Source organism: Suncus etruscus, chromosome 1, assembly GCF_024139225.1.
Source record: "Suncus etruscus isolate mSunEtr1 chromosome 1, mSunEtr1.pri.cur, whole genome shotgun sequence".
In the NCBI taxonomy this organism is placed as follows: Eukaryota; Metazoa; Chordata; class Mammalia; order Eulipotyphla; family Soricidae; genus Suncus; species Suncus etruscus.
The window spans coordinates 164,796,562-164,818,156 of record NC_064848.1 but is presented as its reverse complement, the minus strand read 5'-3'; the positions used below and the strand labels follow the sequence as shown (position 1 = coordinate 164,818,156).

At 41.9% G+C, this 21,595-nt stretch overlaps 1 protein-coding gene and 1 non-coding gene across 2 annotated transcripts in view; both read left to right on the top strand.

Moving 5' to 3' along the window:
- Positions 1-21,595, top strand: part of PIGS (phosphatidylinositol glycan anchor biosynthesis class S) — a 1,033,024-nt gene that overhangs the window by 689,190 nt on the left and 322,239 nt on the right. The gene's annotated exons all lie outside the window — the stretch shown is intronic.
- LOC126027679 (U1 spliceosomal RNA) lies at positions 6,363-6,526 on the top strand. The gene has a single exon (XR_007502303.1). It is a non-coding gene; the product is annotated as a U1 spliceosomal RNA (small nuclear RNA).

The window sequence follows — 21,595 nt, the reverse complement described above, 5'->3', positions numbered from 1 at the left end:
ACAGTTCTAAAACATAAAGGGCTAGAATAAAGCAATATACCCCCAGCACACACCAGGTAGGACCCCAAGAATTAAAAAAGGAACATGGATATATATTGGCCATGCATATATCTTCCTGGAGACTCTCAGGCCATTGGTTTTTATTTTAGGGCCATACCCAATAGTGTTCAGGGGAATATGTGGTGTTGGAGATCAAAATCCAGTTTAATCTTATGCACAGTGTCCTTCCCACTACTGTTTCTTGGGCCCTGACTTTTAGTCAGTTGGGTTGGCGCTTCAATACATGATTTAATATTGTGAATGTGATGGCTGCTCAGACTCTGTGGTGTTGGTCATCCTGACAGTGCTCAAAGCCTCCAGATTTACACTTTCTTTCTTTCTTCTTTCTTTCTTTCTTTTTGGTGGGGGGGTTCCACCTGGGCATCACCTCAGGGGTTACTCCTGACTCTATGCTACAGAAATCGCTCCTGGCAGGCTCAGGGGATCATATGGGATGCCGGGATTCAAACCAGCATCCTTCTGCATCTAAGGCAAATGCCCTACCGCTGTGCTATCTCTCTGGCTCCAGATTTACACTTTCTACCTGAGGAAGGGACACAGCAAGTGATTCAACTATTCTGCACCCCACTGGTCCAAATCAGCTCCCAGAAAATGGATTCAGCAGCTAAATGTACTCAGAGCACAATCTTTCCAAATAATAGTTATAACCAGAAGTTCCTCAACTTGGCTCATTGCTCCCTTTCCCGAAAAGAAATTCCCTCAGTGCCCCCTTTAGAAATCTAACTATTCCACATGTTGACAGTGATGTGTACTCCCAGAGTCTGAGTCTGAGATATACTTAATTAGCAAACTCTGCAGTGGGCCACATCAACAAACAGAAATTGAACAAAAAGTGCCCTTGTAGTGCACCAGACACAACTCTACTTCTATCCTCCCATCATTCTGGTGCCTTGCCTCCCTGGGCTCCCACTCTGGGATAAACTGCTTCCCAATATACCTTTGTGAACATTAAGTTTTCAGTTCTCTTTAAGGACACCACCTAAAAATTTAATTAATTCAATTTCTTCTCCATAAATGATACAGGATTTAAAAAAAGATTAATCCTTTTTAATATAGCTAAAACAAATACTTTATAACAATGATGATGATGTTAGTTTTGGTATCACACCCGCTCAAGGGCTACTCAAGGCTCTGGGCACCTAGCTCTGCACTCAGTGATCACTCTTGGTGAGGAAGTGGGGCGGGACCATATGTTTGTGCCAGGGATTGAATTTGGGTCATCTATATGCAAAACAAGTGTCCTACCCGCTATACAATCTATCTTTCTGGCTCCTAGAATGAAGACTTTTTTGTTTTGTTTTGTTTGTTTTTGGGTCATACCAGGTAACGCTAAGGGTTTTCTCCTGGCTCTACGCAAAGAAATCGCTCCTGGCAAGGCTCGGGGGACCATATGGGATGCCGGGATTCGAACCACTGTCCTTCAGCATGCAAGGCAAACGTCTACCTCCATGCTATCTCTCTGGCCTCTAGAATGAAGACTTTACAAAGAGAAACTGCACCTTAGTTCTGGCCAAGTAGAAATAGTCCTATCAGAATAAAAGATTTTAAAAATGGGACTGGAGTGTAGAGGAGGGGAAAAGCAGAACGTTTTGTTTGCTCATAGATCTTCAGACCCTGAGAAAAAGCTTTTTTAGGGGCACAAAACATCTAGGTCTCCCCCCCAGGAAATCACCAAAGCACAAACCAATGATGCTCTCTCTGAGAAGAGGGTAATTCAAAGTTAAGTCCCTCACACACTAAGGTCTGACTGCAGGTTGCAAACATTCTAGTTATTACCATTTCTTATGTTTTGGGGACATACTAGGAAATGCTCAGGATTACCCCAGTGCTTGTGCTTAGGAGACACTACTGGTATTGCTCAGGAGGCCATAGGTAGTGATGGGAACTAAGTCACACATACAAGATGAGCACCTGTATCCCTGGAACTGTGTCCTGTTCCAGTCACAATTATTTTTAACTTTGGTTTAGGGATGTGAGTCAATTGAGTTGACTTCCAGAAAGCGAAATTAGAGAGGGAGAAATAGGTAATAAAAACAAAACAAGCCAACTTGAGCAAACCAGCCATAAAAGCCACATGATCCCTTTTCCCCACCCCTCCACATCAGTTGCTTAATTCTATACTTATTATCCTTAATGGTGTTGTCCAATAGAGAAATTAAATAATCAAGAGGGAGGACACAAGAAATACCTGGATTGAAAATACTTGGAGCTTCAACATTTGGGAATTCCCAGTGCATATTTCTTTCCAGAGTAGGGTTTCCTGGGTTGGAGGCAGAGCCCCACCTAGCATGGGTGGCAGAATGGTGATTTCCCAAGGCACATCTACTGGCTTTCCCTCCTGAACCAGCAAAACAAAATGATCCGTACCAGTATCAGAGTACACAAGGCAACTTTTCTGATACATATTTGCAGAAATTCTACTAGCCTTGTTGTCCTTTGCAATGGCTGCAAACATTTGCCTTGCAAGTAATGCATGCCGGTAGAGACATAGTGACCTCAGCCATTTTACTATAGCCTCCCACCAGGGCTTTTACAATGTCTGGTCTGAAAATAAGCATGTTCCCTGAGTGAATGGGTGAGATATTCCAGCCCCTGCTTCTAGCCCTCTTCATCGGGGTCGTTCCATGACAGGCAGCCTCAGTTCAGTGTTGGCCTCAGGGCTCCTGGCTCTGCACTCAGGGGAATCATTCCTGGCAGGGGTTGGGGGATATATAGAGCACTAGGGATGGAACTAGGTTGGCTGTATGCAAGGCAAAGCCCCTGCTGACTGTGCTCTTGCTCTGGCCTTTCAGTGTACACAGGTTCCTCCCAGGTGCTAAGCAAAAACAGTAATGAGTCCACAGCGTCATTAAAGGTGTGCTCCTTATGTCCAATAGAGAACTTGAGTGGAGTTGAGAGGTAGAAGCTGGAGGACTGTCCCCTTACTGGAGGACATTAAGCCAACATTAAGTTAAAGAAAGGGGAAGAACAGCCTTATCCCCCTTGGTCCTTAACTGCATGTGTATGTTCTAAGAAACTCCTTTCTCTTCTGCTCATGGAGCCCGGGGAATTCCCTGCCTGGATGAGACAAGTGAGTCAGCTCTATTGGCTAATTTCATCTCTGTTATTGGTTCTAAGTTGACTTTACTGTAGGGAAAAAAATAACACTTCTCAGAAATGAGAATCACTAAACGGAGCCACTTACCAAGTAGCCAGACAACAGTGCACAAATTCTCTAGCTCCCCTACAGGTCCAGGAAGCAACACTAGTAAAATTATTATAGCTATTCCTCTTTTTAAAATTCTGGTTTTTTTTTTTTTTTTTTTACTATAGCACCAGCGTTGAACCCAGGTCTCATATGTACAAAGCATGCACTTTAACACTGAGCCACTCCTTACATAGCCACTGTATTGTATTGAATTTTTTTTCACCACTTTCAATCTCTATCAAATACCAAATGACAACTTTTGCAGAAATAGAAAAGTCCATCTTAAAATTTTCATAGAATTACAAGAGACCTAGATTGCTAAAGCAATCTTAAAATAAAAGAATAAAACTGGAATATTTAAACTCCTTATTTCAAAGTTTCCTACAAAAGTTACAGTAAACAAAAGCTCTACTACAGTTTGGTACTAGTCTATAAGATAGAGAAACCCAGAAATAATCCCTTGCACATAAAGTAAATTTATTTCAGCAAGGGCACCAATAAGGAAAATAGTCTTAAAAAGACCCAATGCTTTGAAAAATTATCCAAAGGCAAAAAAATGGCCATGAGACCGCATCTGAAATTATATGTAAAAGATAACTCAAGGGGCCGGGCGGTGGCGCTGGAGGTAAGGTGCCTGCCTTGCCTGCGCTAGCCTTTGGACAGACCGCGGTTCGATCCCCCGGCGTCCCATATGGTCCCCAAGCCAGGAGCAACTTCTGAGCACATAGCCAGGAGTAACCCCTGAGCGTTACCGGGTGTGGCCCAAAAACCCAAAAAAAAAAAAAAAAAAAAGATAACTCAAGGTCAGAGAGATAATACAAGGTTTAAGGCATTTATTCTCCCACGGCAACTGGTGTTTAGTTCTTTTTTTTTTTTTTTTTGGTTTTTGGGTCACATCCGGCAGTGCTCAGGGGTTACTCCTGGCTCCATGCTCAGAAATCGCTCCTGGCAGGATAGGGGGACCATATGGGATGCCCTGGATTTGAACTAATGATCCTTCTGCAATGAAAAGCAAACACCTTACCTCCATGCTATCTCTCTGGCCCGCTGGTGTTTAATTCTTGACATCATAAATAATTCCTAAATAGTGCCAAGAGTAATCCTTGAGCCATAACTAGGAGTACACTATGAGCACCAAAGGATGTAGCCTCCAAACAAAACAAAAGTGGAAATAAACATAAAATCTAAAACTATAAACTTCTTTTGTGTGTGTGTGTGTGTGTGTGGGTCAGATCCAGCGGTGTTCAGGGGGTTACTCCTGGCTCTATGCTCAGAAATCACTCCTAGCAGGCTCGGGGGACCATATGGGATACCAGGATTCGAACCACTGTCCTTCTGCATGCAAGACAAATGTCCTACCTCCATGCTATCTCTCTGGCCCCAAAGATGAACATTTTTTACTAATCAAAGGGTAGGTACAACAGAAAGAAATCACACTACTAAATATATATTCACCCAATGAGGGACCAGCAAAATATTTAATACAATTATTGACAAATCTGAAAGAAGATATCAATAGCAATACAATAATAATGGGAGACCTCAATACTGCTCTGTCATGTCACCCCTTGATAGGTCAACCAGGCTGAAATCCAACAAGAATTAAAAGCTCTAAAAAGAGAAGTGGAAGAAAGTAGATGGGTCATTCTCCAGGATAGACCACATGCTGGCCCATAAAACATATCTCCATAAAGTTAAGAGAATAGAAATTGTACAGATTACCTTATCAGATCTCAAGGCACTGAAATTAGACGTGAACTACAAAGGGACACAGAATAAAAACTTTTTTTTTTTTTTTTTTTTTTTTTGGTTTTTGGGCCACACCCTGTGACGCTCAGGGGTTACTCCTGGCTATGCACTCAGAAGTTGCTCCTGGCTTCTTGGGGGGACCATATGGGACGCCGGGGGATCGAACCTCGGTCCGTCCTAGGCTAGCGCAGGCAAGGCAGGCACCTTACCTCCAGCGCCACCGCCCGGACCCCCAGAATAAAAACTTTAACATCTGAAAATTAAACAGCTCACTACTGAAAAACCAGCGTGTCAGAGATAAAATCAAAGAGAAAATCAAAACATTCCTGGAAACAAATGACAATGAAGACACAAATTATCAGAATTTATGGGACACAGCAAAAGCACTACTAAGAGGAAAATTTATATTCTTGAAAGCACACATCAAAAAGGAAAATGGGGGGCCCAGAGAGATAGCACAGTGGCATTTGCCTTGCAAGCAGCCTATCTAGGACCAAAGGTGGTTGGTTCGAATCCTGGTGTCCTATATGGTCACCTGTGCCTGCCAGGAGCTATTTCTGAGCAGACAGCCAGGAGTAACCCCTGAGCATCGCTGGGTGTGGCCCAAAAACCAAAAAAAAAAAAAAAAAAAAAAAAAAAGGAAAAAGGGGCCTATATAAAAAGCTTAATGACACAGCTTTCAAAATTAGAAAATGATCAACAGAAATAGGTAGGCAGAAGGAAATAAAAAAGCTTAAAGTAGAAATCAAAAAAGTGGAAATCATAAAAACAGTTTGAAAGATCTATAAAAGCAAAAGTTGGTTCTTTAAAAAAAGAAACAAGATTGGGGCCAGAGAGATAGCATAGTGGTAAGGCATTTGCTTTGCATGTGGCTGACCCAGGACCAATGGTGGTTCAAATCCTGGCATCCCATATGGTCCCCCGTGCCTGCCAGGAATGATTTCTGAGCACAGTGCCAGGAGTAACCTTTGAGCGCCACCGAGTGTGACCCAAAAACCAAAATAAATACATAAGTAAATAAAAATAAACAAAATTGATAAGACACTAGCAAAATTCACAAATAAATGGAGACAGAGAAACTTAATAAACCGGATTAGAAATGAAAAGGGGAAGATCACTACAGACACTACAGCGATTCAAAGAGTAATCAAAGGCTACTTTGAGAAACTTTATGCCATGAAACATGAGAACCTGGAAGAAATGGATAAATTCTTGGACTCTTCTAATCTTCCACAGTTAAATCAGGATGATCTAGCATATCTAAACAAACACATCACTACTGATGAAATTAAAATAGTAATCAAAAGTCTTCCCAGAAACAAAAGCCCAGGCCCAGATGGATTCTTTAATAAATTTGTTCAAACCTATACTTAACTGGCAGGGGAGATACCATAATCACGAAGGTGGTTTCCCAGGGCGAGGGCTTATCCATTGCACTCGGGATGTGCTGACCCCTGCGATTTTCCCAAATGTGGGAAACTCGACTGCATAATTTGTGGTAGTGGGGGACTGCGTTCGCGCTCTCCCCTGGTTTGGTTGTTTAATAAGCCAAGACTTAATTCCCTACTTTAACAAATAGTTTCTCTAGTTCTCTGTCTGCTGCCATCCTTATTCACAGGCTGGTGTTAGTAGCTAAAGCTGTTGGATATATTTGCTAGAAGTCTCACGTTTTCCTTCCTCATTTTCTTCTCATACTCCATTAGAAACTAAAGCACATGGGACCGGAATGGGACCGCCCAGCGTTAGCCTTGCACTTTGCTGACCCCAGGGTTGATTCTCCCTAAAATCTTGGCTTGACAGATTTCAACATTCCTACCAGGAATAAGCTCTGAGCTACACTCCATCCACTCTGCTGGTTCTCCCTCCCCGTCCCCACCTCTACGGAACACGTGTTATTTACACACAAGAAGATAAGAAAAAAAATTTCTTCAAACCTTTCAAGAGGAACTATTACTAATGTTTTTCAGGCTCTTTCATGAAATTGAAGAAACATGAACACTTCCAAGTAGTTTTTATGAAGCTAACATCACCTTGATACCAAAAACAGAGATTCTGCAAAAAAGGAAAATTACAGACCAATATCCCTGATGAACATAGATGAAAAGATCCCCAACAAAATTCTGGTAAATAGGATCCAATGCCTCATCAAGAAGTGAACATACACTAGACCAAGTAGGATTAATTCTAGGAATGCAAGGATGGTTTAACATACATAAATCAATCAGCATAATATACCATATCAACAAAAAGAAAAATAAAAACAATATGATCATATCAATAGATGCAGAGAAAGCATTCGATAAGGTCCATCACCCATTCTTGATAAAAACTCTCATCAAGATGGGAATGAAAGAAATTTTTCTCAATATAGTCAAGGCCATATAACACAAGCCAATGGCAAATATTATATTAGTTTTAAAGGAGTTAGGAATGAAGCATTTGTCTTCAGGATAGTTTCAGTTTGAGAAAAAAAGGTCACATAAAAGGGTCTAATATTATATATATATATTTCTATTTAGTTTTAAAGGAGTTAGGAATGAAGCATTTGATAGTTTCAGTTTGGGAAAAAAAGGTCACATAAAAGGCCAAATATTATATATATATATTTTTTTTATATTTAGTTTTAAAGGAGTTAGGAATGAAGCATTTGATAGTTTCAGTTTGGGAAAAAAAAGGTCACATAAAAGGCCAAATATTATATATATATATATATTTATATTTAGTTTTAAAGGAGTTAGGAATGAAGCATTCTGTATCTCTCCTTCCTTCTCAGTGACTTCACTTAGCATAATATAACCCTCCAGTTACATTCATGTTACTACAAATTGCATGAAATTTTTTTTCTGAGAGCTGCATAATATTTCATTGTGTATATACCATAGCTTTTTTTTTTTTTTTTTGGTTTTTGGGCCACACCTGGTGGTGCTCAGGGGTTACTTCTGGCTATCTGCTGAGAAATAGCTCCTGGCAGGCACGGGACACCAGGATTTGAACCAACCACCTTAGGTCCTGGGTCAGCTGCTTGCAAGGCAAATGCTGCTGTGCTATCTCTCTGGCCCCTTACCACAACTTCTTGATTCATTCAGCTATAGGTTTGTGGCCTGCTTCCTTATCTTGTCTATTGTATGACATGCAGTGATGAACATAGGTATTCATATATCTTCTTGAATAAGTGTTATTGTGTTTGGTGGACAGAAGCGAAGAAGTGTTATTGCTAGATTGTCTCAATTCCCAATGCTTTCGTGGATCTCCAATATTAGGCACACCAGATTCTATAGACCTCTGTAGATCAATATGGTAATATATATCAAAAGCATTAAAAATGTCTGTACACACAAAAAATGTCTGTACACTTCTGGCTGAGGAAGTAACTCAAAAGAAGAGTTCATACACAGACTTTACGTTTATTCCCAAGTCCCTCAATACCTATCTGAACGTCATTAGATAGCCCTGAAGGCCTCCTACCTCCTCCACCCCACCCTCTGCTACCAGCCACTGTATCACTGGACCCAAGCATGAAACTGTCAGATCCACAATCCCTGCCCAGGTATCCCCCAGAGGAGTAAACCTCCAGAAAGACCTCCTGTTAAAATGTCCATGGAAATTGATAGATAGTTTAACTGGCTGAGCACATGTTTTGCTTGCAGGGCCCTGGGTTCAATCACAAGCACCACCAAGAACAACTCTTCAACACAGCTTGAAGACATTCATACTAGCCAAATAGGAGATGGTTTGAGCATCAAAAAGAATAGTTGCAATAAATTGAAACTCTTCCAATATTTTTAAATCCTTAAGTTAATAATTTTCAAATCCTTTACTTTTTATACAGTTTAAAACAAGGAGGTTGGGGCCGGAGAGATAGCATAGTGGTGTTTGCCTTGCAAGCAGTTGATCCAGGACCTAAGGTGGTTAGTTCAAATCCCAGCATCCCATATGGTCCCCCGTGCCTGCCAGGAGCTATTTCTGAGCAGATAGCCAGGAGTAACCCCTGAGCATAGCCGGGTGTGGCCCAAAAACCAAAAACCAAAAAAAAAACAAAAAACAAAAAAAAAACAACAAAAAAACAAAAACAAAAAAACAAGGAGGTTGAGCAACTCATTATTTCAATAATTATAAATAAAGAATATAAGCATTTGTTTTTCTGGTTAGAAGTATATTCAATGCAATCAAATAATTGATAAGAAAGAATACTTTCTAAGTGAACATAGGTAATGAGTATAAAAGGAAAATTATAATAAGATCTTCATTTGAAAACTAATGAAAGAATCAATCTAAATAACAGTTATCAATCTGTGTTAAAATCAATGGAAGTTTTACAGAAATTTGGTAACAAATGAAGCACACTCATTCATAGGAACTCAGTGATCTCATTAATGTCAGCTGAAAGATGACGATCTTCAGTGAGTTCTTTCTGATTTGATGCCTTGAGAATAGGAAGAGCCAACCAGGATGTTTTTCTAAAGGGAAAAAAATAGCATCCTTAAATTCTCAAAGGGTAATTAATTACTAGTCTAAGGAAAAGGAACACAGGATAAAGACAGCACATAGACTACTTCCAGAGAGACACAATTAGCCCAAATGTTGCTTTCATTTGGGAGAACTGACCCAGAATTTTCAACATATAAATGGCATAAAAGTAAAAGGTAAGATGCAGTCATTAGCCTAGCTGAAACAAAACTTCGATACTATTAAGTGCAAGAAGGACATGGAACATTTCTAGGGGCTGTTAATCAGCACAACTTTGGGGAAACTTTCTGGAAATAACTAAAAGGTAGATTATACCTGGGAATTCCACTCCTCCGTTCTTAGCCCAATAAAGGAGTTTATAAGATTCACCACACAAAATCTTTTTTATTTCTTTTTTTTGGGGGGGGGGGGGCGTTTTGGGCCATACCCGGCGGTGCTCAGGGGTTACTCCTGGCTCCAAGCTCAGAAATAGCTCCTGGCAGGCACGGGGGACCATATGGGACATCAGGATTCGAACCAACCACCTTAGGTCCTGGATCAACTGCTTGCAAGGCAAACACCGCTGTGCTATCTCTCTGGCCCAACACAAAATCTTTTATAGGAACCTTACTCAGAGTAGTCAAATGATGACTGGAGACAAGCCAAATGCCCCGCAGCAGGAAAGTTGATTGTGCTACATCTATACAATGGAGTACGTAGTACACATCCTGAAAAAACCTAAATATTATTTAGAATGAACAGATCCAGACACAAAAGAGCACATGCTATGTGATTCCATTTACCTAAAGTTCAAGAGCAAACAAAATCATCTGGTAGTGATAGAATTCAGAACAGTGGCTCCATCTGTAGGAGAGGACAGAGTGAAAGGATTCAAAGACTAGATGGACATCTTCTTATAGACATGCTCTATGTCTTCATATAAGTATGAATTGCATATTGTGTCCTAATGTTTATGAATACAAGATTGTGCACACATAATGAGTGTATTTTATGCCACAAGAAAAGGGACCTTGCTCCAGAGATGATGTTTTCACTGAAATAGTGAGAAAGAACTTGATAGTTGAGTGCCTGAGAGTAGCTCCATGGAAAATCCCTGAGCACATGGGTTCAATCTACCACCATTAGGCCTAGGTCTGACACAACCCTACCAAACTTTTGATCATCATAGCAAAGAGAAGGAAAGAGGAATCTTAAAAACAAGCAAACAGGCACTAAAAGGGGGCTGGAAAGCTAGTACAGGAGATAAGGTGCTTGCTTGCCTTGTTTCCTGTAGACCCTGTTTGGAATCCCGGCATTATATCTGCCCTGAAGCACCTCCAGGGATCTCTCCTAAATACAGAGTCAGGAAAACCCCTGAGCACTTCTGTTTGTTTGTTTGTTTGTTTTGGTTTTTTGTTTTTGGGTCACACCCGGCAGCGCTCAGGGGTTACTCCTGGCTCCATGCTCAGAAATCGCTCCTGACAAGCTCGGGGGACCATCTAGGGTGCCCGGATTTGAACCACCGACCTTCTACATGCAAGGCAAAAGCCTTACCTCCATGCTATCTCTTTGGCCCCCACCCTGAACACTTCTAACTCCTCTGAACTTTCTTGTTCCCAGAATATTATATTAAGATATAGCATTATATATAAGTATAATATATATATCACATAAGTATAAGGAGTTATTCAGGTTTGAAGACATCTGCATTTAAGGGCATTTCACTGGTTATGAAAAATCTGGTGCAACTAGCCAAGATTATATCACTTATATATTTTAATTGAATTAAATATTTAAAACCATTGGCATGCAGGGACCAGAGCAATAGTGCAGCGGTAGGGCATTTGTCTTGCACTCAGCCAATCCAGGATAGACTGTGATTCAATTCCTGGCATCCCATATGGTCCCCCGAGCCTGCCAAGAGCAATTTTTGAGCGTGGAGCCAGGAGTAACCCCGGAGTGCCACCGGGTGTGACCCAGAAACAAAACAAAGAACCCACAACCACCCAAAAAAATGTAACTTAATAACAATGCAAAACTTTAGCACAATATCATAGCCAAGAACTGACACTGTGCAGTGTCTGGAGAGCCTTTACCTTCCTTCAACAATTCTTTCTATTGTTCTTCTCATAGCCATACCACATGTCTCCCACTCCTGTTTCCCTGTTTTTATTATTATTATTATTATTAATATTTTTATTTTTGGGTCACACCCACTAGTGCTCAGGGGTTACTCCTGGATCTGTGCTCAGAAATAGCTCCTGGCAGGCTCGGGGAACTATATGGGATGCCAGGGATCAATTCCAGATCCATTCTAGATCTGCTGCATGCAAGGCAAATGCCCTACACTGTGCTATTGCTTCTGCCCCAGTTTTTGTTAATCTGTTCTAAATAATACTATGATAACCACCTTGGTACACAAATATCTTTTGAAGAAAGGAGATTTGAGTCACACCTGGCTTGGCTCAGAGCTTACTCCTGGTTCTATGCTCAGTGATCACTCTAGTGGTACTCAGGGAACCATATGTGCTACTGGGGATCAAACCAGATTGGCCAATTGTAAGGCAAGTGCTTAACCCACTCACTGTCCGATATCTCTGGTTTTGCAAACTTTGTTTTGTTTTGTTTTTGGGTCACACCCAGCAGTGCTTGCTTTATGCACAGAAATTGCTCCTGGCAGGTTCGGGGGACCATATGGATGCTGGGATTTGAACCACCATCCTTCTGCTTGCAAGGAAAACACCCTACCTCCATGCTATCTCTCTGGCCCCTGGTTTTGCAAACTTTTAAAAAAATCTCTCTTGGGCCAGAGAGATAGCATGGAGGTAGGGCGTTTGCCTTGCATGCAGAAGAACGGTGGTTCGAATCTTGACATCCCTATGGTCTCCCAAGCCTGCCAGGAGCGATTTTTGAGCATAGAGCCAGGAATAACCCTTGAGCGCTGCCGGGTCTGACCGAAAAACAAAGAAAAACAAAAACCTCTCTCAACCTAGATTGTACTTTATAATTTTTCTACCTAATTCAATCAGTTTTTTCTGAGTTTTACTTAATTATTATTATTATTATTATTATTATTATTTTGGTTTTTTGGGCCACACCCGGCAGTGCTCAGGGGTTACTCCTAGCTGTCTGCTCAGAAATAGCTCCTGGCAGGCACGGGAAACCATATGGGACACCGGGATTCGAACCAACCACCTTTGGTCCTGGATCAGCTGCTTGCAAGGCAAATGCCGCTGTGCTATCTCTCTGGGCCCCTTACTTAATTATTTTATCCTCCCTAAAAAGTCTATGAAAAGGGAAAAGCATTTGTTAGAGATACGTTGTTTTTTGGTGTTTTTTTTTACATACTTTTTTTATTAGAAAGAACTTTCTCTTCATTGCTATTAATCACTTGTGGAGAAAGGAAGTTAAAGTTTACTATTATTTATATTCTTAATCATTACATTCACAGCAAGAGGCTCTATCACACAAGCTTTTCTCACTGCAGCCGAATTCCAGAGTGAAATACCATTAGTTATATACCAGTAATATACTTAGTGTGTCTTATCATTCTGGTATTCTTAATTATCAACTTTTCCTTTCTTCTTCTTCTTTTTTTTTTTTTTTTTTTGTTTTGGCCAGGTGTCAGCAAAGCAATGACTACAAGGCAAATTTGTCCCACAACCTGTTCGTGTAAATAGAGCTGTGTTGAAACAAAGCCATGTAGATATGTGTATGTAGCATCTAGGCTTGTCTTGTGTTATAAAAGCAGAATTGAGTGATTGTGACAAAGACCAAATGATTTATAAGTCTCAAATGATGAATATCTGGATCCCAAACTCCTCTTTTTGATTATTCTTTGTAAATTTGTATTCCCCCCATAAATGTGTATTTTTAAATAATTCTAAGATTTTAATTGAGATTGATTGCATTGAAACTTTTGGCCAATATCAACTTTTAATAGAATCTTCTGATGGTATCACTTCTACTACTTGTCTTCTTTTACATATCAATCTTTTTAATTTGTATTATTTCTATTTTCCTCTCATATACCCTACACAGAGACCTCTCCACACCTACATTATTAAGTTTTTTTGTGTGTGTGGTTTTTGGGTCACACCCGGCGGTGCTCAGGGGTTATTCCTGGGTCCAGGCTCAGAAATTGCTCCTGGCAGGCACGGGGGACCATATGGGATGCCAGGATTTAACCGATGACCTCCTGCATGAAAGGCAAATGCCTTCCCTTCATGCTATCTCTCCCGCCCCCACACCTACATTATTAATAAGTGGAAATTTAACTTTTATTTTTCTATGTTCTTAATATATAGAAATAAAACTTATGTTTTATATTGATCTAATTAGTGAGTTTGTTAAATTTACTTGTCAATTCTTGTAATAAATTTTTTAGACTATATCTACAGATATATGGATGCCAGGATTCAAACCACCGTCCTTCTGCATGCAAGGCAAACGCCCTACCTCCATGCTATCTCTCAGGCCCCTTGTTTGTTTTTTGGGGCCACACCCAATGATGCTCAGGGGTTACTTCTGGCTATGTGTTCATAAACCTCTCCTGGCTTGGGGAACCATATTGGACACCGGGGGGCAGAACCACCGTTCATCCTAGGTCAGATGCGTGCAAGGCAACACACTACCACTGCGCCACCACTTTGGCCCCACTTCACTCATTTTTTTTTTTTAAATCTGAGATTCATTGTATTGCTGTAGAGGAATCCATTTTCTTTTTTTTTTTTCATCTTTATATTTAAAAACCGTGATCACAAAATTGTTCATGATTTAGCTTCAGTCTTACAATGCACACCACCCTTCACCCATGGACATTTCCCACCACCAATCACCAATGTCCCCAGTCTATCTTCACCTAAAATTTGCAGCTTCCTTTCCAATATCTTGTTTGTTTGTTTGTTTTTGGGCCACACTTGGGAGTGCTCAGGGGTTACTCCTGGCTCTGTGCTCAGAAATTGCTCCTGGCAGGCTTGGGGGACCATATGGGATGCTGGGGATTGAACTCATGTCCATCACAGGTAGGCTGCATGCAAAGCAAATACCCTACCACTGTGCTATCGCTCTGGCCCCTCCAATATCTTTTTGTTGACTTATTGTATTGGACTAGAATTCTAATACTGTGTTGAACATAATTGTTAATAGTGAACATTTTTACCTTATTTTCAAACTCTGAAGAAAAATATTCAACAGTTTCCTCTAAATTATGCTAGTAATAAATTATTTTTTGTGTTGGAGCCACACCCAATCGGTGCTCAGGAGCCACATCTGGTAGTATTCAAGGCTGGGATTTGAACAATTGTCATGGCCACAGGTTGCATGCAAGTCAAAATGCCTTAACTTCTGTACAGTCTCTCTGGCTGCTATAGATATTTTGTTGAATTATTATAAAGGATATAAAATATTTATATAATCTAAATTTCCATTAAATAATTTTATATATATATAAATAAATAAAATGGATTCCTCACTATGACAATGGTAGTTGGAACTGATCACTTTGGACAATAACTGGGTGTTGGATGGAGATAACAGAATATGCACAGTATCCCTTCATTAGCAATAGTGCAAACCACAGTGTCTAAAAAGAAAAATAAAGGGAGAGAGAGTGACAGAGAGAGAGAGAGAGAGAGAGAGAGAGAGAGAGTAGTTAAATGCCTGTCACAGAGGCAGGCAGGGGGGAAGGTGGGAGGGAAACTGGGGACATTGGTGATTGGTGGTGGGAAATGTCCATGGGTGAAGGGTGGTGTGCATTGTAAGACTGAAACTAAATCATGAACAACTTTGTGATCACAGTTTTTAAATATAAGGGGAAAAAAAATTCTCTACAGTAATACAATGAATCTCAGATAAAAAAAGATGAGCGAAGAGGGACCAGAACGGTGGTGCAGTGGTAAGCTGTTGCCTTGCACGCATCTGAACTAGGATGGATGATGGTTCTATCCTCTGGTGTCCCATATGGTACCCCAAGCCAGGAACAATATATGAGCACATAGCCAGGAGTAACCCCTGAGCGTCACTGGGTGTGGCCCCCAAAAACAAACAAGGGGCCGGAGAGATAGCTTGGAGGTAGGGCGTTTGCCTTGCATGCAGAAGGACATTGGTTCAAATCCCGGCATCCCATATGGTCCCCCGAGCCTGCCAGGAGCGATTTCTGAGCGTAGAGCCAGGAGTAACTGCTGAGCGCTGCCAGATGTGTAGGTGATCAACAAACAAACAAACAAAACAACAACAAAAATGAGTGAAGAAAGCTAGGAATTAAGAGTATTTAGTATTATTACACTTACAAGAAGTTCAAGAGCAACCAAAACTAATCATGCTAATCTTGAAGCAGGAGATAGAAATGTATGACATCTTGATTAGAATGATGAGCGCATAGTAGTCCCCTGAAAATGCAAATACAAGTAATGCACTTTAATTTTTTTTTTTTGGATTTTTTTTTGGGGGGGGGGGTCACACCTGGTGGCACTCAGGGATTACTCCTGGCTTTGTGCTCAGAAATCACCCCTGGCAGGCACAGGGGACCATATGGGATATCGGGATTCAAACCACTGTGCGTCCGTCCTGTGTTGGTCACGTGCAAGGCAAATGCCTTACTGCTGTGCTATTGGTTCGACCCCAAATGCACCTTAATTTTTACAAAAGGAAAGTGGGTCAAGATCCTTATGTTTCACATGAACCTATATTATTGCCAGCAGGGGCCATTCTTATCAGCCAGTTCACACTTTTCCAGCTTATCTAAATCAATGTTTCATGAGTGGTCTTGCCAAACATCCTTCCTGAGCTCCAGTAACCCTCTTTATCTAACTTTTCTTTTTTCTTTTTTGCTAATGCCCTCAATAATGATTATTCCAGTTTCAAGAATATCTGTATCAGGGCTGGTAGATCAAAGAACCATCTCCTGATTTGTATGTGAAAGCTGTGGGTTTAACCCCCGGCACTGTAGGAGCCCCAAAGCAGTACCAAGAGTAACCCTCCAAGCACTATGCTAAAATCACAGTAGCCCCAGAGAAATGCCAGTGCATCCCCACAACCAAATTCTGGAGGAGCTGCGTAGAGCTCTTGCATTACACTCAGCAGGTCCAGGTTTGATTCCTGCTATCCCATATGGTTCCCTAAGCCCTTTAGTAGTAATTCCTGAATGGAGAGCCAACACCAACGCCTGAGTACCACCAGGTGAAGCCCCATATTTAAAAACGTGAGTTTTAATTTTCAGTAGTTTATATTTTATAAAACTATAATAATTTAAACTTTGACCTTGTAAATTTCCTCTGAAAGCTGCCAGAGGGTGCCAGCTCATATTGCTTGAGAGTTACTCTTTCATGATTATGATAATCTTTTTGAAAAGGAGGGAAAATGTGGTCTTAGAGTAATTATTTTTGATCAATTTACTTTGGTTCCTTATGATTAAGGAATTGAGAGATCCTATGACTAAGAAACTCAATAAATGGAATTTTGTGGAGTCAGATGTTAACTTTGTTTTTTTGTGGTGAGAGTTTAAACACCTGGTCTAATGGCATTGCGAACTGATAAAACCCCATCTGGTCTGTTACTTACGTTGGCAAATTCCCTGTTTTTGAGTGAGTCAGTTAAAGTGGGTTACTTGTTATTTCCCATTGAACCCGGTATTTCCAAACTGATACAAAAGGGTCAGTTTTGAGACATGAGTACGTGGTACATGCTTCAAGTTATAGCATTTACATCTTCAAATAACCAGGTCAAGGGGATGCCACTCTGCTAACTCCTGGATAAGGAAACAGGTTCTGGGAGAACAAATGACTCAACCTACGATGTAACTTTGGATTTTAATTTCAGTCCATCTTACCTCAACACTTATGTTTTTCCCCACAACTCATTATCACCCTTATAACACTCATGCCCAAATATCTATATGCAAAAGATACTGACAATTCTATTGTCTTCTAATCATATCTGTCCATGAATGTAGCATAGTATCTTGAGAGCCATTTCCCATTTTTGTTTGTTTGTTTTGTTCTTGAGCTACACTTGGCAGTGCTCAGGGCTTACCCCTGGCTCTGCATTTAGAAATTACTCAAGCTCATGAGGCCATATAGAATGCTGGTGATCAAACCCATGATCAGGACAGCCATGTGCAAGGCAAATGCCTTTCCCACTGTACTATGCTTAAATTCCTGAGACCTATTTTCCATGAACCTTAATATTTCTCCTGGTGTTCATTGCTGCAAAGCAGAAAGAGATGATTGCTAAATTGCCCAGTGTACTTTTTTGTTTTGTTTTGGGGCCACAACAGACAGTGTGAATGTGAAGGATCACCCCTAGTGATGTTCAGAGGAACGTGTAGTGCTGGGGACCAAACCTGAAACTTCCACACATAAAATAAGATGCAATTATAACTGAAATAAGACACAGGTGCCACAGCATTATCCATGGTGTGTTACCTGAAGACAGTTTTAGTTCTCTGGACCATTTCAGTCTGAAAATATTAGATTTTTTCTTTCTTTTTCTTTCCTTTTTTTTTTTTTTTTGGGCCACACCCGTGCTCAGAGGTTACTCCTGGCTTGGGGGATCATATGGTCTGCCGGGGATCAAACCGAGGTCCATCCTGGGTCAGCCACATGAAAGTAAACGCCCTACCATTGCACTACAGCTCTTGCCTCAAGATATGTTTTTCTTTAGTGATTTTTGTTCCTCTCTTACGTGCCTAATTTTTTTTGTTTTGTTTTTGTTTTGTTTTTGGGACACACCCAGCGGTGCTCAGGGGTTACTCCTGGCTGTCTGCTCAGAAATAGCTCCTGGCAGGCACGGGGGAGCATATGGGACACCGGGATTCGAACCAACCACCTTTGGTCCTGAATTGGCTGCTTGCAAGGCAAACACCGCTGTGCTATCTCTCCGGGCCCACGTGCCTAATTTTTAAATTCAAATTTTTTTTTTTTTTTTTGGTTTTGGGACCACATCTGGTGACGCTCAGGGATTACTCCTGGCTATGCTCTCAGAAATTGCTCCTGTCTTGGGGAACCATCTGGGATGCTGGGGGATCAAACTGAGGTCTGTACTAGGTCAGCTCATGCAAGGTACTGCTTGCACCACCGCTCTGGCCCCTTTAATTCAATTTTTATCAGAAGTATGACTGTATAGGGAAAAATAGTATGTAGAAGCTTTGGTACCATTTGTGGTTTCAGAAAACTATATGTGGGCTTGAAACATTATCCCTATAGATATGGGGAAATGAGGGGAAACACTTAATTCTACTCAACCCTACCAGAGAAAAAATGCTTCTAGGGTCTCTAAGTGCAAAAACCAGAATTTGATCTCCTTTAGCTTTGAGTCTTAACCACTGCTCTATCCTTCCTCTCAGCGCCAAGTTTCCACCCCGTCTGCTCTTAAGCCTTTCCGTATCTGACTCAGACTTTTTTTTTTTTTTGGGGGGGGGGGGTCACACCCGGCGGTGCTCAGGGGTTACTCCTGGCTGTCTGCTCAGAAATAGCTCCTGGCAGGCATGGGGGACCATATGGGACACCGGGATTCGAACCAACCACCTTTGGTCCTGGATCGGCTGCTTGCAAGGCAAATGCCGCTGCGCTATCTCTCCGGGCCCTGACTCAGACTCTTGAGCCCAGACACATCTCTTAACTCCCACACTGGACTGGAAGAGGACTGGAAATTTCATGTTAGCACAGCAGGATGTTCCTGTGTATAAGGTCCCACACAGCATACATGGGTGTACCTACACACACAGCTACAGAACACTGAGGGGTTGGATCTAGCTGGTGGTCTGCCCCTTTGACAAAAACTGAGGGTTTGATGGGAATAAATGACCCTTCAAAGGAAGAAGATAGACATCTTCCTTATTCTTATCAACATCCAAAGAGGCCAAATGTCTCAGCAAGTGGCTGCTCACAGCCCAGAACTGAGAACAGGGACTTGGTGACTCTTGGGTGGAGAGATGGTGGGGGGTGGTTTCCAAGACACTTCGCTCAGCCCTACTTCACAGGGAAACCCAACTCCCTTTCTGTTTCCCTTGTTGGCATCTCTCTCCTTGTCCTTCCTGCATCTTTGTCCCTCCAAGCACCCCTTTTCTCCTTAGTTTCCTTACACCCCATCTCAGCTTACTGAACAGGATTCCACAAATTGGGGTTTGGGAATTTTCTGCATCAGAATTGTTGGCAAGGTCCCCTAAGACCCAAAAGATCTATAAATTTCAGGGAAAGGGACCCCCCTCCTCCCAGGAACTTGCAAGTATTCTGAAGTCTGATGACCAGAGCTGGACCTTTGACTTTGGTGTGTCAATTAGACCCAGGAACTTAGAACCAGGTTGATAGCACTGAGCCAATGATAGAGCGGACACTGCCTGGGCAGGCTCCATCAGAAAGGTTCCTGGCATGATTCCCCTAATATTGAAGCTAACTTCTGGGAGGAAGGAGGAAGTCCTACCTCTACTCCCATGGCAGAGCTTGCTTAGAGTCCAGGATTTCTGGGCCAGAGGGCTAGCTCAAAGGTCTGGAGTACATACTTGACATATAGAGGGCCCCTGACCTGATCTCCAGCACTTTGTTATCTCTCGAGTCCCTTTCAATGTAGTCCTGGAAAGGCCCCAAAGCAAAACCAACGAACAAAAGTGAAGTATAACTTCTATGCAGGAGTTGTTCACAAATGAAATTGTGCACCTTGATTTTTTTTTTGGGGGGGGCATACCCGGTGACCCTCAAAGGTTACTCCTGGCTATGTGCTCAGAAATCACTCCTGGCTTGGGGGACCATATGGGATGCGGGGGGGATTGAACCTCAGTTCGTGCTAGGTTAGAGCATGCAAGGCAGGCGCTCTACCGCTTGCGCCACTGCTCCAGCCCAAACACTTGGCAAGTGCAGAGCCTCCAGTGGAGGGAAGGAAAGGCGGAGCAGCCCTGACACAAGACGAGGTCTTTCCGCCGTGGAAGCTCCACCCTGAAAGGAGGACCCTCTGCCATAGAAGCCAAAAGCGAGTCCCTGGGTAGGCTTGAACTACCGACCTTTCGGCTAACAGCCAAATGCGATGACCAGTTGTGCCACAGAGACCTGCTTGATTCTTTTTTTAAGTGTAGTTACACACCTGTAGAACCTCTACGCATCAAGAGATAAAGATCAGGATCCTTTGCATACCTTCCTCAAGCCCCCACCAGAGGTAAGTTTTGTTGACCTCCATCACCATAGAGAGTCATGTTGTCTGTGTCTGACCTTTATGTACAGAGAGCCGGACACGACCGTCTTTTTCATGTTTAGCTTCTTCCACTAGGTATTTATCTCTGAGATTCAGCCATAGTTTTGTAAGTAATAGAAGATGCTCTGTGTGCTGGTGGCCCATACTGTTTCCCTACAGGAACAGACTGTCAACAGTTTCCACTTGGAAGGCTATAGGCACTCAATGGTTAACTCAAGGTCACTTTTAGCTCCTGTGTGGCTACAAACAGGCTATGTGCTTGGCTGTAGGATACAGTTTGCTGGCCCTGTGACGATATCAGTGTCTTTAGCGATCTAGTCTTCTGTCACAGGCATTTGGGAAATCTTCATTTTTGAAACACAGTGATCAAAGGTGCTGTAGGTTTGATGCACATGCATTCATTCAGAGAAGAGGAAAAGTGGGCTTGTTGAGGTGAGGGAGGCCCAGATGAAGCATTCCTAGAGAATGATGGTACACATAGTTGGACCAATTCATATTCCCTTGTAAGGTCTTTTTTTCTTCTTTAAAGCATTAAGCTTTTCTTCGTTTGTTTTTCTCCTTATTTTAAATTTCATTGTTTGGTTTGGAGGCCATACCTGACTGTGTATTCAGGGATCACTCCTGGCAGTGGTCAGGGTAAGAGATGCGGGGCTGGGCGGTGGCGCTAGAGGTAAGGTGCCTTCCTTGCCTGCGCTAGCCTAGGACGGACCTCGGTTCAATCCCCCGGCATCCCATATGGTCCCCCAAGCCAGGAGCGACTTCTGAGCGCATAGCCAGGAGTAACCCCTGAGTGTCACTGGGTGTGGCCCAAAAACCAAAAAAAAAAAAAAAAAAAAAAAAAAGAGAGATGCAGTGCTGGGGATGGAACTCAGGTCAGCTGTGTACAAGGCAAACAAGAGCCTTAACCCTTTGACTATCTCGCTGACCCCTTTATTAGTCTCTTATTGAGGTTAATCATTTGGACAGTGTGTT